This window comes from Marmota monax, unplaced genomic scaffold (genome assembly GCF_021218885.2).
Source record: "Marmota monax isolate L192 unplaced genomic scaffold, Marmota_monax_Labrador192_F-V1.1 WCK01_AAM20220418_F8-fsc01992, whole genome shotgun sequence".
NCBI classification, from domain to species: domain Eukaryota; kingdom Metazoa; phylum Chordata; class Mammalia; order Rodentia; family Sciuridae; genus Marmota; species Marmota monax.
In genome coordinates this window covers 5,476-19,781 of record NW_026692055.1, presented here as the reverse complement: position 1 = coordinate 19,781, position 14,306 = coordinate 5,476, and the positions used below count along the sequence as shown (strand labels likewise).

General features: G+C 39.5%; 1 pseudogene; it reads right to left on the bottom strand.

The window, feature by feature from the left end:
* Positions 1–5,473: 5,473 nt before the first annotated feature.
* LOC124099414 (polypyrimidine tract-binding protein 1-like) lies at positions 5,474–7,130 on the bottom strand (annotated as a pseudogene).
* Between the last annotated feature and the right edge of the window lie 7,176 nt (positions 7,131–14,306).

The following is a 14,306-nucleotide window of genomic DNA, read 5'->3' as shown; positions in this document are numbered from 1 at the left end:
AGAGAAAAACATAACAACCCTTGATCTTCTGAGTTTGGCTTATTTTGTTTAACATAATAGTCTCTAGTTCCATCCATTTTCTTGCAAATGACATAATTTTTAAAAAAAATTTATGGCTCAATAAAGTTTTATTGTGTATGTACACCACATTTTCTTAATACATTCGTCTGTTGATAGACACCAAGGCTAGATCCATAGGTTGGTCATTGTGAATTGTGTTGCTATAAACATGGACATACATGTATCCTTATAGTATGATTACTTTAATTCTTTAGGATAAATACTGAGGATTGGTATAGCTGAGTCATATGGTGGTTCCATTTAAGGAACCTCCATACTGATTTCCATAGTGGTTGTACTAATATACAATCCCACCAACAGTGTAAAAATGTCCCTTTCTCTCCACATCCTCTCCAGCATTTATTATTATTTGTATTCTTAATGACTTCCATTTTGATTGTTGTGAGATTTGCACTTCCCTAATTGCTAATAATGTTGAACATTTTTCATATATTTGTTGGCCATTTGTATTTCTTCTTTTAAGAAGTGTCTACTTAATACATTAGTATTTTTATTTTTATTAATTGGGTTATTTGATTTTTTTGAGTTCTTTATATATTCTAGATATTAATCCTCTCTCAAAACAGTAGCTAGCAAAGATTTTCTCCCATTCTGTAGGTTCTCTCTTTCTATTCCTAATTGTTGCCTTTGCTCTGCAGCAGCCTTTTAATTTGCAGCCATCCCATTTATTAACACTTAGCATTATTTCCTGAGCTTTTGGGGTCCTATTGAGAAAGTCATTGCCTATGCCTGTATGCTGGAGTGTTGATCCTATATTTTCTTGTAGGAATTGAATTGTTTTTTGGTGCAATAGTGGCACAGTTTTACTGTGGAATCTCCTGCTGATAATGATCATGATTAGTACAAATAATCTTCATATTTATGCATCACTTGACCTGTTTTACACCACTCCTCACATCTAGGAAACCTAAGAGTGAATAAGGTAGGTGAGTTAGAGAAACTACAAAAAAATATTTAAAACATCTTCTTAATTATTTTGAATGCTAAACAGATGTTTCTTTAAAGGCAATATAATACAGCAGAGAGTTATATGGCCACTAGGTTTTATATAAGTTAGAGAAGCAAAAACAGTTTTCAAGTTCATTTTGACTTGTTACCAGCTGATATATTATTTTTCTCAAATGAAGAAATGCTAAGTTCTGATATTGCAGTTATTACTGAGTTCCTGGTTGCTGAAGGAAGTATGACACTTTATTAGTATAATGAATTTACAATTCTCAACTTATTTAATTTCAAATACATATTATCTGATTTACTAGCTTGTTGATTATTTTTCCATTATTAGAAATTGTGTCATTTATAGTGGCTCATTTACAGTTGCTTATAAATGATTCTTTATTACTTTACTCTAAAACAAAATTTTAGAACCAATTACCTTTTTTGCAAGCTCTATGAACAATCTTTTTAATGACTTTGCTGGGGCTAATATATCTGAAGTTGTTCATATCTTGTACATGAAAATTGCAATGTTCACAGAACAGTCCAAGCAAGATAGTCAGGTGAGCTTGCTAGAAGTCATTTATTAACAATAAGGAATGACCAAAATGCACAGATGAGACATAGAGGTGATATTTTAAAAAAATATAAAACTTACTTGCAACCTGAACAGGTCAAAAAAGATTAACAATAGGAGATAAAATGTTAATAATTTGTTTACACATCAGCAATAGAGAATTCCTAGAAAACTGCTATTGAAATATAAAATTTCAGTGAGGATATTATTAAATGAGCTTATTCTAATGCTATGCTACTGATGACTCATATGAAACAATAACAAACAGGCAAAGTCTAAAATCAACAGTATGTGTAGTTCCTCATTTCTTCAGGCTAAAATAGGTCTTGAGTGTAAGTCAGATTCTAAGCCACAATGCATGGAAATACCAAATGATTAGGAGGAATCTGAAAATTTCTTCTGAAACTAATTACCAGGGTTAAGACAAAAAAGAAAAAAAAATATGTAAAACAGCAGATGGACTTGCAATCCTCAGTTTGTTTTTAATACTCATATCCCTATTTTTTCTCTCTCTCTCTTTTGTTTTTTTTAGTTGTTAATAGTCCTATATTTACTTATTTATATGCGGTATTGAGAATCCAACCCAGTGCCTCACACATTCCAGGCAAGTGCACTACTGATGAGCCACAATCCCATCTTCCTATTTTCTCTTATACTATTCCTTTACCCTAACAATGTTCCAGTCTCTATCTTTAAAAATAAATACATAAAATAAAATTGCTACTTGATCTTGTTTCCCCCCTTTTACCTCATTCCATTTTTCTCCTTCTCTTCATCAACAAACCTTCCAAAAGTACAGTTACACTCCATCCTTCTGAGCTTCACCGCCTGCTCACTTGCTTAGTAATGGAAACCTGGTTTTTGCTCCTAGGACTCAATGAAAGGTCTCCCTCAGAGCTCCCTAATGTCTTGTCAAATAAAGAGAGCAGCTCTAACACCACCCCATGTATCCACACAGTGCCAGAGCCATTTTATTTTCCATAGTTTTATTGGTGTATTATGCCCCTCATTTTACTGAAACAGGTCTTTTGCTACCAAAATTCCATCCTCTGGCCCTTGTGTATTGTTCTATATGCGATCCCTCCACCACCTACATACCTTCATACACCTTGCTTGCACCTTACATTCAGAGATCCAAAAGAAATATGTATAAAAGATAAATGCAGTAAATTGGAAACAAAAAGATATCCAAAAAAAACAATCCTTAATTTACATTCCAATCCTAAAAGAATATTATGTATGGCACTATTAAAATAACATATGCTAAAGTTCTTAACAACTTGGAAAATGCTTATTTTTATAATGTCAGTTTTAAATAAAACAAGTTAAAATATGTGTATGCAATTTAATTTCAACTATGTAAAGAAATGAATCAGAGGAAACTAGAAAGCTATACTCCAAAATGTTATTAGCGATAATTGCTGATGGTTAATATTTTCCTTCTTGGTAATTTTATGCGTTTTCCAAATTTTCTATAGTGATCTTGTTATAATTTTAGACTCAGTAAAAAAGTAAGTTCAAGATCATTTGCTGGGCTGGGATTATGGCTCAATGATAGAGTGCTTGCCTAGCATATGTAGGGAACTGGGTTTCAATCCTCAGCACAACAGATAAATAAATAAAGTAAATTGAGGTATTATGTCCATCTACATCTAAAAAAATTAAAAGATCATATTGCCTACTGAAGTAAGCCTGATTTTTATGTTGGTATTCTCACAAATTCTAACCCTCAATACACTTTCCAGTCTTGTCCCTCACTATATCCCAAAACATTCTCTGCTCTCTTGCTGGACACTACGTTTTCAGCAATGCATTCCTTCATGGTTCTGTCCATGACTTAGCAAGTCTGTCAAAAGTAGGAAATGTCAACCCTGAAGAACTTTGTTCCCTAAACCCTAATACAGAGCTGGAGGACAATGCTCAGAATCACCTAAGAAAAAAAAAAGAAATTCTTTTATTCAATCCATAATGGATATACTGGTAGCAATAAGAAACATAAAACTCACTGGCTAACATGACACATGATAACATTGTCTCTTGAGTATAAACTGCCACAAAAGTTAAAAATTCCTAAGAGAATTTAGATACATAATCTGATCCAAAAAACTTAAACTTAATAAAAATAATAGCCACTTATAGATGGTGGAGATCAAGATAAATCAGAATAATAAAATCTTTATGCATTGTACAGATAGGACAATAAACACCAAGAAAAATAATTTCATAATATAAAAAAGCAAAAAATAACAAGTAGTTTAATGCCTGAAGCAGTATCTAGTAGATACTCAACAGGTATTCATTAAATAAAAGAATGCACTTGTCCAAGGAATTAGATTGTACATGATGAGAATTAGTCAGAAAACACTTGTTTTAGAAAATGACTTATTTAATATAATTCACATAATATTCAATTTACCTATTTAAAAGATGTTCAATGGTTTTTAGTATATTCAGTATGTGAAATCATCATAATCAATTTTAGAACATTTTTGTTGTTGTTATAAAACTGCTTTAATCGAGTTCTCTCTGCATTACAAGCCTGGGGACAGGCAATGGAATGTGCTCATGGCCACTGTGCTCCACGTACAATACTGAGCCTGTAATCGCTGTTATCAAAATATATGCGTCACCATAAAAAACCCGATGTGCTCCTCCACACCTCAACAGGTATAAAAAATTATAAATATTTACACCCTTGTCACACTCTATGAAACTGGGGATCCGAGGACACCAGCCCTGTTGCTGGCCCGGTGGGACCAAGGTGTCCCCCAGGGTAGGAGGGTGGTCAGAACCTGGAGGTTCCAACTGCCTGGAGTTCCAGCATCAGAGCAGACAGGAAGAGAAACATGACTTTGGTCCAAAATTTGAAGCAAAAGGAAACAACAACAACAACAAAAAAAAAAAAAAAAAAAAAACCCTGAAAGCTCTAGAGCTGGTCTTCCTAGGCAGATCTTGGAGACTGAGTAAGGCCACTGAGGAGGGCAGTGCACAGCAAGGCCCTGCCCCCAGGGGAGGCTGGGTCCTGCCTTTGATTTAATTGATTACAAAGAATAAAATAGAAAGTACAGCATACAAAGTAATACAAAGAGAAAGATCACACTCATACCACTGGATCCTCTTCCTATAAAAAAGTACTTAAAACTATTTCTTCTGCAAATAAATGAAAAAAAAAATATTAGGATATTTGGTCAACTGGAAATATTACTAGGCACAGATGTCTGCAATCACATCAGAATATGATACAAAGATTGTAACAAAAGGCTAAAAGCTCAAGGAGGCTGGGTTTGTCCCCTCTGGGCCTGGCCAGGTGAGGGGGACCTGGGTGGCTGGAGGGCATGGGGAGAATCATGTCACTTGACATGATTCAAGTCACTTGACATGGGAGGGTGTCAGCCAGCCCTTCTAGCACCTTGGTCTCCACTCCTTCCCAGCACTGGGCACATGATCCATCGGAGCAGGAGGTGGTTTTGCATTTGCCTGGAGCATATCCCTAGCCCCTGGCTCCCTGGGTCACCTTGGGTGGGAGTGCTGCTACAAGGCAGGGAGGTTTAAGGCACCAGGAGGCCAATTCAAGGTTGGGGGCCCCCTGAGGGCCACATGCCCAACAATCCCTGCAAGGAATGGTGCTGGGTAGGGCCTGGCCTGACCCTGGGCAGGTTGGGGACCCCTTCTGCAGTCCCAGAGCACCCGAGCCATCAGTCACCACAAGGTCAGGAAGGTGAGCTAGATTTAATTAAAAAAAAAAAAACAGGTAAACTTATTTCACTTTAAAAATAAAATAAAGTCTCTGGTCTGTTAAGGTCACTTCAGCTGCTTCTTAAAGTGGCTTTTCTCTGGAATGACAGAAGTGCCTCCAGACCCCGGCCCTGGGCTGGGCCCCTAGATGGTGGACTTGGAGAAGGAGACTCACAGGTGGTGGTTCTTGCCCAGGTCATGGTTGTGCAGGTTGATGAGCGCCTGCACTGCCTCTTCCTGGGAACCCATCTGGATCAGCGCCATCTTGTGGTCCTTCTGGAAGAATTTGAACCCCTTGACCATGCCCCTGTTGCTGGAGAACAGGACCTTGAGGTCTTCCTCCGTGAAGGAAGGCAGGATGTTGGAAAGGTGCAGGGTGGCGGAGGGCAGGAAGATGTTCTGGATGTTCTTGGAGCCGGGCTTCTTGAAGGGGTGCAGGGGGAAGTTGCCGTACTCCTTGTTGAGGCCCTGGCCCTCCTGGCCCTCACGTCACAGCTGTATGTTCTGGTGCTTGAACAGCTAATGAGGATGTGCTTCCCATGCAGCTTGTGCCTGTTCAGGTGGCTCATGGCCAGCTGGGACTGGCTGCCATCTGCCATCTGCACCAGCGCATTCTCCTTCTTGTTGAACAAGATCTTCACCCGCTGCACATCCCCATAGATGCCGAAAAGAATAAAGAGGCTTTGGGGTGTGACTCTCTCAGGGTTGAGGTTTCTGACCAGCAGGATCAAGTTCCCAGCCCCTTCCAGGCCTGGGATGGTGATTTGGCCCGCAGCAGCCATGGCAGCTGCAGCGGATGGAATGGCCAATGGGGCCAGGGCTCTGTGTGTTAGGAACAGACAGACCTGTGGCTGGAGGAATTCAAAGGTGGGAGGGAACCCAGCTCCTGCATATGGAGAGGCTGAGATTAAACCAGGTGCACCAAAGGCCATGGCCATGGTCTGGTCCATTGAGGGCTGGCTGTCCCCAGAGGGCAGGTCTGGGTGCCCATAATCCTGGCTCTTGTCCTTATTGTACTTGACGTTGGGCTGGTGAGCTTGGAGAAGTCCATGCGCAGCGTGAAGCAGGTATTGTAATGTTCTGCCCGTCCAGCGACAGCTTGGCGTGCTGGGCGCTCACAGAATTGGCATACTGCAGCAACGCCTGGAATTGGTTGTTCTTGGTGAAAGTGATAATCTTCAGGACTGTACCGCCGAACTTGGAAAAGATCTGGTGCACCACGTCCAGGATCACAGGGTAGAAGAAGTTCTCCACGGTGATCCTGAGCACGGGTCTCTGCCCAGTTATTGCCATCCCAGCATTCACAGCAGTGGTCGAGGTGGCCAAGGCCAGGTTCCCCCACTGGACTGAGTTCACAGCCTGCAGGGCCTTCTGGGCTGCACTTGGTTTGGGGACCTGTCAGTCTTGAGCTCCTTGCAGTTTGATAACTGAATGTAGATGGGCTGGCTGCAACACAGGTGTCACCGAGGTGTAATAGTTGACAATGTGTTGGCCGCCTCCTGGGTGTTCATCTCAATGAAGGCCTGGTTTTTGTCCTTCAGCATCAGGAGGTTGGTGACTTTCCCAAAGGGCAACCCCAGGGAGATGACCTCGCCCTCTGTGACATCGCTGGGCAGCTTGCAGATATAGATCATGCAGGAGGGGACTCCCACACTCCTGCTGCCACTTTAAACTTCTCATTGTCATTTCCATTTGCTGCAGAAGCAGAGTTGCTGCTCATGATAAAGGGTCCATTAGTGACACATGTAGAGAAAAGCTCGTCAGACCGCTTAGTGCCAACTGCTATGTCTGGGGCCATGTGGTCTATGGCACACAGAGTAGACCCACAGGGGACGGAGTGGAGGCTCCGGAATTTTAGAACATTTTTAGTACCTCCAAAAAAAAAATGTTGCACCCATTAGTAGTCATTCTTTACCTCCCTCCCACCCCTCAGACTCAAGTGACAATCATTTATCCACCAATTGTTTCTAATATTTTGATTTTTCCAGATATTTCATATGAATTGAATCATACAATATGTGGTCTTTTGGTGACTGGCTTCTTAACGTGATGCTTCACCTACAGTGCAGAATGTATCAGTACTTCATTTCTTTTTGTTGCCAAATAATATTCCCTTTTATGGATACACCACATTTTATTCAGCTGACAGATCCTGGGGTCATTTAGATATTTTTTGGCTCTTATGAATAATACCATATAAAATTCATGTGCAAGTTTATATGTACATATTTTATTTTCATTTCTCTTGCATATGTACCTATGGGACTTGTTGAGTCATATGCTCTTTCCCCTTGCTGGTTCAGTCTAAGTTCAAAGAAAGAATGGGACTGTTAATTCTGGCTGAGATATTAGAGAAGACTACTTAGAAAAAGTGTTATGTGAGCTAAGTTTTGAAATAGGAGTGATAGGACTCAACCACAAAAGGGAAAATGAGATGACAGAAAGTCAGACATTTTGACTTGAATAAAATTTTGACTTATGTTTGCATATCATTATCCAAATTACATGTATAAAGACATGAATTGGTGTGAATATATTTTATAAACAACCAGAGAAATGAAAACTGTGCTCCATAAGTGTAATATGAATTGTAATGTATTGCACTGTCATTTTAAAAAGTCAATTAAAAAATGCATTTTAAAGAGTGGTATATCAGTAGTAAATCTTCATCAAGACAGCATATGTTTTTATTTCTGAATGTTTTATTAGTACATTATAGTTCCACATAATACTGGGCCCCATTATGACATAATTATACATCATGGAATAAAATTTTCTCCATTTCAGTCCCCAGTACTTCCCCTTTTCCTCTCCTTCTCCCTCCTCCTGTTTCCCTTCTACTCTACTGGTATTCCTTCTATTTATTTATAATTTTAAAAATTAGTTCTTTATATGTAAACATAAAGGTCAAATTCACTCTGGTGTATTCACATGTACATATCACAATTTGGTCAATTTCTTTCCGTTATTCCTCTCCTTTCCCATTCCTCCTCCCTCCCCATCTATCCCCTTCTTTTGCTCCACTGATCTCCATTCTATTTTCACAGGAGTCCTCCCCTACTTTTTCCCCTTTCTTTGGTCAAACTTCATTCTATGAGAGAAAACATTCCAGATATTTCATATAAATGGAATCACACAATATGTGGTCTTTTTGTTACTGGCTTCTTAATTTTCTGAATCAGGCTTATTTACATATATATATATATATATATATATATATATATATATATATTCTGCATATATATATATATATATATATGCAGAATACTCATAAAATTTAATATTTCACTAGAAATATACAGTTGGATGGCATTGAGTACATTCACATTTTTAGAACCATCACCACCAACCATTTTCAGGACATTTCCATCTTGGAAAACTGAAACTTTTCACCCAATAAAAAAAAAAAAAAAAAAAAAAAAAAACTTCCAGGGGCTGGGGATGTGGCTTAAGCAGTAAAGCGCTTGCCTGGCATGTACGATGCGCTGGGTTTAACCCTCAGCACCACATAAAATAAAAGTAAAGATGTTGTGTCCACTGAAAACTGAAAAATAAATATTAAAATATTCTCTCTCCCTCCCTCCCTCCCTCTCTCTCTCTCTCTCTCTCTCTCTCTCTCTCTCCCCCACCACCTCTTTCTATCTCTTTAAAAATAAATAAATAAATAAATAAATAAATAAATAAACTTCCAGTCCCTGGCAATTTCCACTCTACTCCTAGAGTACTTTTGGACCGTTTCTTTTTCACTTAGTAAGACAGGTCCACCATTGACTAATGGGTGGTGTCTATATTTGCAGGCCTTGCTGCATACACATGATTGAGTGTATTGTAAGGACAGGTAACAGAAAATAGGGAAAAAAAAGAGGTGGAGACAAAAACTAAACATATGGATCTTCTATCCATAGGCTTAAGCAGCCCTGCCACAGATCTGCCTGATTATTTCACATCAAGAAATTGACCTTCCACCTGGTGCTGTGGCACATGCCTGTAATCCCACCAGCCTGAAAGGCTGAGGCAGGAGGATTGCAAGTTCAAATCCAGCCTCAGCAAAAGCAAGGGTCTAAGGAACTCAGTGATACCCTGTCTCTAAATAAAATACCAAGAAAAAAAAAAAAAAAAAGACTGGAGATGAGACTTGGTGATTGAGTGCACCTGAGTTAAATCCCGTGTACAAAAAAAAAAAAAAAAAAGAAAGAAAGAAAAAGAAAAAGAAAACCACAAAAAAACAAAAAAACGAGAAATTGACCTTCCTATAATCCCAAATACTCAGGAAGCTGAGGCATGAGGATTGCAAGTTTGAGGGCAACCTGGACAGTTTAGCAAGACCCCGTCTCAAAATCAAGTTTTTAAAAAGGGCTGGGGATACAGCTCAGAAGTAGAATGTTCCTGGGTTCCAGTCCCCATACTGGGCTGGGGATACAGCTCAGAAGTAGAATGTTCCTGGGTTCCAGTCCCCATACTGGGGAGTGATAAAAAAGAAATTGATTTTTGGAGCCATTTCCACTTTGCGGATCCACCAGTAATTTTACAGTTTCCCTGCCATCATAGGAGGCCAGGCCCATCACAGCACCACTGTATAGCTTCATGTCCTCAGTGCCCATCCATGGTGAGGATTCTGCTGAGGGTCCTGTAGGCACCTTCCATGTTCCCCACCTATACAAAAAAAAATGAAATAAAATAAAGACTGGCATTGAACTTCACATGTTTTACCATGATCTTGGATTGAAATCTAAATTTTGTAGAACCCTGAGCCCCCAGAACCCAGTCAACCTGAAGCACATTTGCTTGCACTTATGTTTCTGTCAAGAAAGCATTTCGTAGTGCAGCCTCTTGAAAAACAACTTGGCAATGCCTCAGAGTTAAACATTATACTATGATGGAGGAACTTTCCAAAAGTGTCAAATAAAAATTAATCATTGTATAAGCCTAAGCCTACATGTCTATAGTTTACTAAATCATATTAGTTAGTAGAGTGACTGACTGGACTCATCAAAAATTGAGTATTGAAAAAAAATTGTTTTTAACACTTGTGTACTTTACTTGAATATAAAAACACATAAATAATTAGCTTAGCCTTATAAAAATCTGGAGCTTGGTCAAAATATTTACCCATTTTTTTTTTAAAAATAATGGTAGAATACAGATAATGCTCACCATCACAACCATTTTTAAGTGTACAATTCAGTTCAGTGGGTTAATTACAGTCATGCAGTTGTGTGTCCTGTGGGAAGCCATCCTGACTCGTGACTGGGCAGCTCCCATTAAGGGTCTGAGGCTTCTGGCTGTGTCAGAATTTTCCCGGCCCTTTCCTGATGAGAGAACCCGTCCGTGTGGGGGTGTGGCTGACCACTGACCCCAGGGGCCCAATCACTGACCCTGACCTTGGAGGGCAGTCCCCCCTCAACCTTCATTGGATGGAATTATCCCCGGAATTTCTTGTTCCCCAATAAAATGCTACTCCCTGGCGTGTTCACTCTCTCTCTCTCTCCTGTTAGCCCTGAGTAATCCTTGTTGCCCTGCTGCGCGGTTAGAGGTTGGAGCCAGAGAGGGGAGCCATCTCGGACCTGGCAATAGAAATAAGGTAACTGAGTCTGTGTGTTTTATTTCGATCTCTTCTAGCTAACTTTTATGCCAAGAACCTCATTAATGAAACCATTGTGCAGGCTGCATGGTGGAATTGGCGCCCACAAGGGGGGCATTCTAGATTAGTTAGATTGAGTGGGAGTGCACTATAAAGATAAGGATAAAGATAAAGATAAAGGAAGAGGTGACAATTTAGAGTCACAAAAGTACCTGGAGCTATTGAAGGAAAGAGAAGTTAAATTAATTAAAATGGGAAATTCAACTTCTACAGGATAAGGAAATGTATCTGATTATTTTAGACAATATAATTAATCAGAAAGGAAAACAGATAAAGAAAGCTCAGTTATTACAATTCTTAAAGATTGTAGGTGAATATTGTCCTTGGTTTTGTGAACAAGAGTCTCCAAATTTATCTACTTGGGAGAAATTAGGAAGAAAGTTACAAAAGGTTTATTTTTCTAATGAACTACCTGGAGGCATAGAAAGTATTCAGAAAACTTGGACGGCTCTAGAAGTTTGTCTTTTTGAATATATGGGTCAGAGTTCGTGGCCCCCTGAAGACCTGTTAAAAGGCTTGCAAAGGGCTATTAAGTCTATTCAAATGGAAAATCCGCCTGAGGCTAAGTTAATTCCTTTTCCCTTAGGCTGTTTAAAAACAAAGACAACGCTAGGGGCCAAACCCAAGGTTAGGGATGTGACTTTAAACTTGCAAGACCATACTAGCCCGCAGGGAGATTCTAGGGGCGAATATCATAGAGAAGAAACCTCCAATATCCAAGAAAGCCCTGCAGAATAGGTAGAGGATCTTCCTGCAGAGGAAAATCCAGAAGAGATTCCTGGAGCGGCTCAGAGTTCTTCTCTGCCACGTGGTTTAGAAACCCAAATTCAAAATGGCAATAGTGCAGAGTCTGACCATGACTTGCAATCTGAGGGAGAAGAATCAGACATGGAAATTCAGGACTTACAGAGGAATCTTAACAGGCTGCGTTTAACACCGCCTGTCCAGGCTATTCGAATTTGGCCGGTACCTGCTAAAAGGACAAAATTTAACAGGTATGCTGGGTTAACGATGACTTTTCTTACCCCGTTCCAGCGAGGTATTAAGAAAGCACAGGAAGATGGGGAAGATACTAGCGGTTTTCAACTTTTTCCAGTTTTTGAGCAAGTTAATGAACAAGATCAGAGAGTTAGAGTTCATGCTGTAATCCCATTTAAAACCATTAAGGAACTAAAAAGTGCATGTGAGATGTATGGTCCAAATTCCCCTTTTGTACAGAGCCTGATAGAAAATATTTGCTCACAACCCCTTCCTCCTAGTGATTGGATTTCTTTAGCCAGAACTTGTCTGAGCGGGGGAGATTTCTTACTTTGGAGGACTTATTGGACTGATTTCTGTACTGAACAGGCAGAAAAGAACAAAGGACAAGATATAGAAATGCCAGTAGAAATGTTTCTAGGGACAGGTGAATTTACTGACCAGAAAGACAGTTAAATTATGATTTTGTAGTGTACAATCAAATAACTGATTGTGCGAAACGTGCCTGGAGACAGATCGTCTCCAAGGACCAATCCAATTTAGTTCTTACCCAAATCAGGCAAGGTGCAAGTGAACCTTACTCAGATTTCGTAGCCCGGTTGTACCAGGCTGCAAACAGGTCAATTGGGGACTCGGGAGCGAGTGAGTTCATTGTTAGGGAATTGGCATTCGAAAACGCAAATAAATACTGTCAGGATATTCTTAGACCACACCGTAAAAAGGGAACAATCTCTGAGTTTATCCCCTTATGTTCTTACATAGACTCTACTCATTTACAAACAGTGGCCCTAGCTGCAGCAATAAAAGAAACTTTGAAACCACAGGATTTAGTACGAAAACCTCGCGGAAAATGTTACATTTGCAGGAGAAATAATCATTTTGCGCGGGAGTGTCGCATGCGCAATTTTAAGTTCAGGGCTCCATCTACTGGTGATAATAGATATTGCAGGGCTCAGCCCCATGCGGTAGATCAAGATGGCACGGATGAGCCCGCCTTCTTATCATCATTTCCGCCTGGCCAGAACACAAACTTCCGGTCGGCCCGCCCCCGGGCCAAGAATGAGGAAGTAGGTGGTCGCGCAATATGACGTCATCGCGCAGACCATGGGGGCCGCCATCTTTAATTTTACCGGAGTGAAACAAGCAGTTTCCGTACATACCCTTAATGATTTTCAAAAGCTATTAGGAGATATTAATTGGCTGAGGCCATCCCTAAAACTAACTACTTCTGAGTTAAGTACTCTATTTCAGATATTACAAGGAAATCCCTCTCCAACCTCTCCACGTCAGCTAACCTTAGAGGCTAGAATGGCTTTAAGGAGAGTTGAACATGCAATTAAAAATGCACAGCTTACTAGAGTTGATCCTAAAGAAATAGTGTATTTATTAATATTTCCAACTGAACATACCCCAACAGGAGCCATATGGCAAAGATTAGGAGTTATTGAGTGGATTTATTTATCCCACTCTCCTCAAAAGACATTAATTCCTTTTCATGATTCTATAGCACAATTAGTAATTAAAGGTAGAACTAGGATTTTACAATTAATTGGATCTGAGCCTGATATCATAATTATTCCATTTTCTATTCAACAGACTAATTGGCTTTTTCAAACTTCTAGCTCATGGCAGATAGCTTTTGCTGATTTTCCTGGCCATATAGATAGCCATTATCCTCGTGATAAGATTATACAATTTGCATCATTAACGTCACTTATTTTTCCAAAGATTGTACGTGCACATCCTATAGATGAAGCTTTATCAGTGTTCACAGATGGTTCTAACTCAGGTAAAGCAGGTTTTTATAGTCGTGTTCACACAGAGGTAATACAAACTTCTTATACTTCTGCCCAAAGAGCAGAGCTTCAAGCTCTGATTTGTGCCTTAAATTACTTTTCAAATGAGCCTATTAATATTTATTCTGACAGCTTATATGCAGTCGGAGTTACTAAAAATATTGAAACTTCAGATATTGGGTATACTTCATCACAAGAGTTATTTGAGTTATTTCATAATTTACAAAAGACACTGCTAATGCGAAAGTACCCATGTTTCATAGGGCACATACGGGCTCATGCTAATCTTCCAGGACCCTTAGTTTCTGGTAATGACAAGATTGATAAATTAGTAGCTTTTTGTCAACAGATGTCTTCATATGACTATGCACTAGCTTCCCATTCCTTGCATCATCAAAATGCTTCTAGCTTACATAAAAAATTTAATATTACTAGAGAACAAGCTCGTCAGATTGTAAGCCAATGCCCTAAGTGTGTTATCCACACTCCATCTCTGCCATCAGGGGTAAATCCCCATGGATTAAAACCAAATCAAATATGGCAAATGGATGTAACTCATATT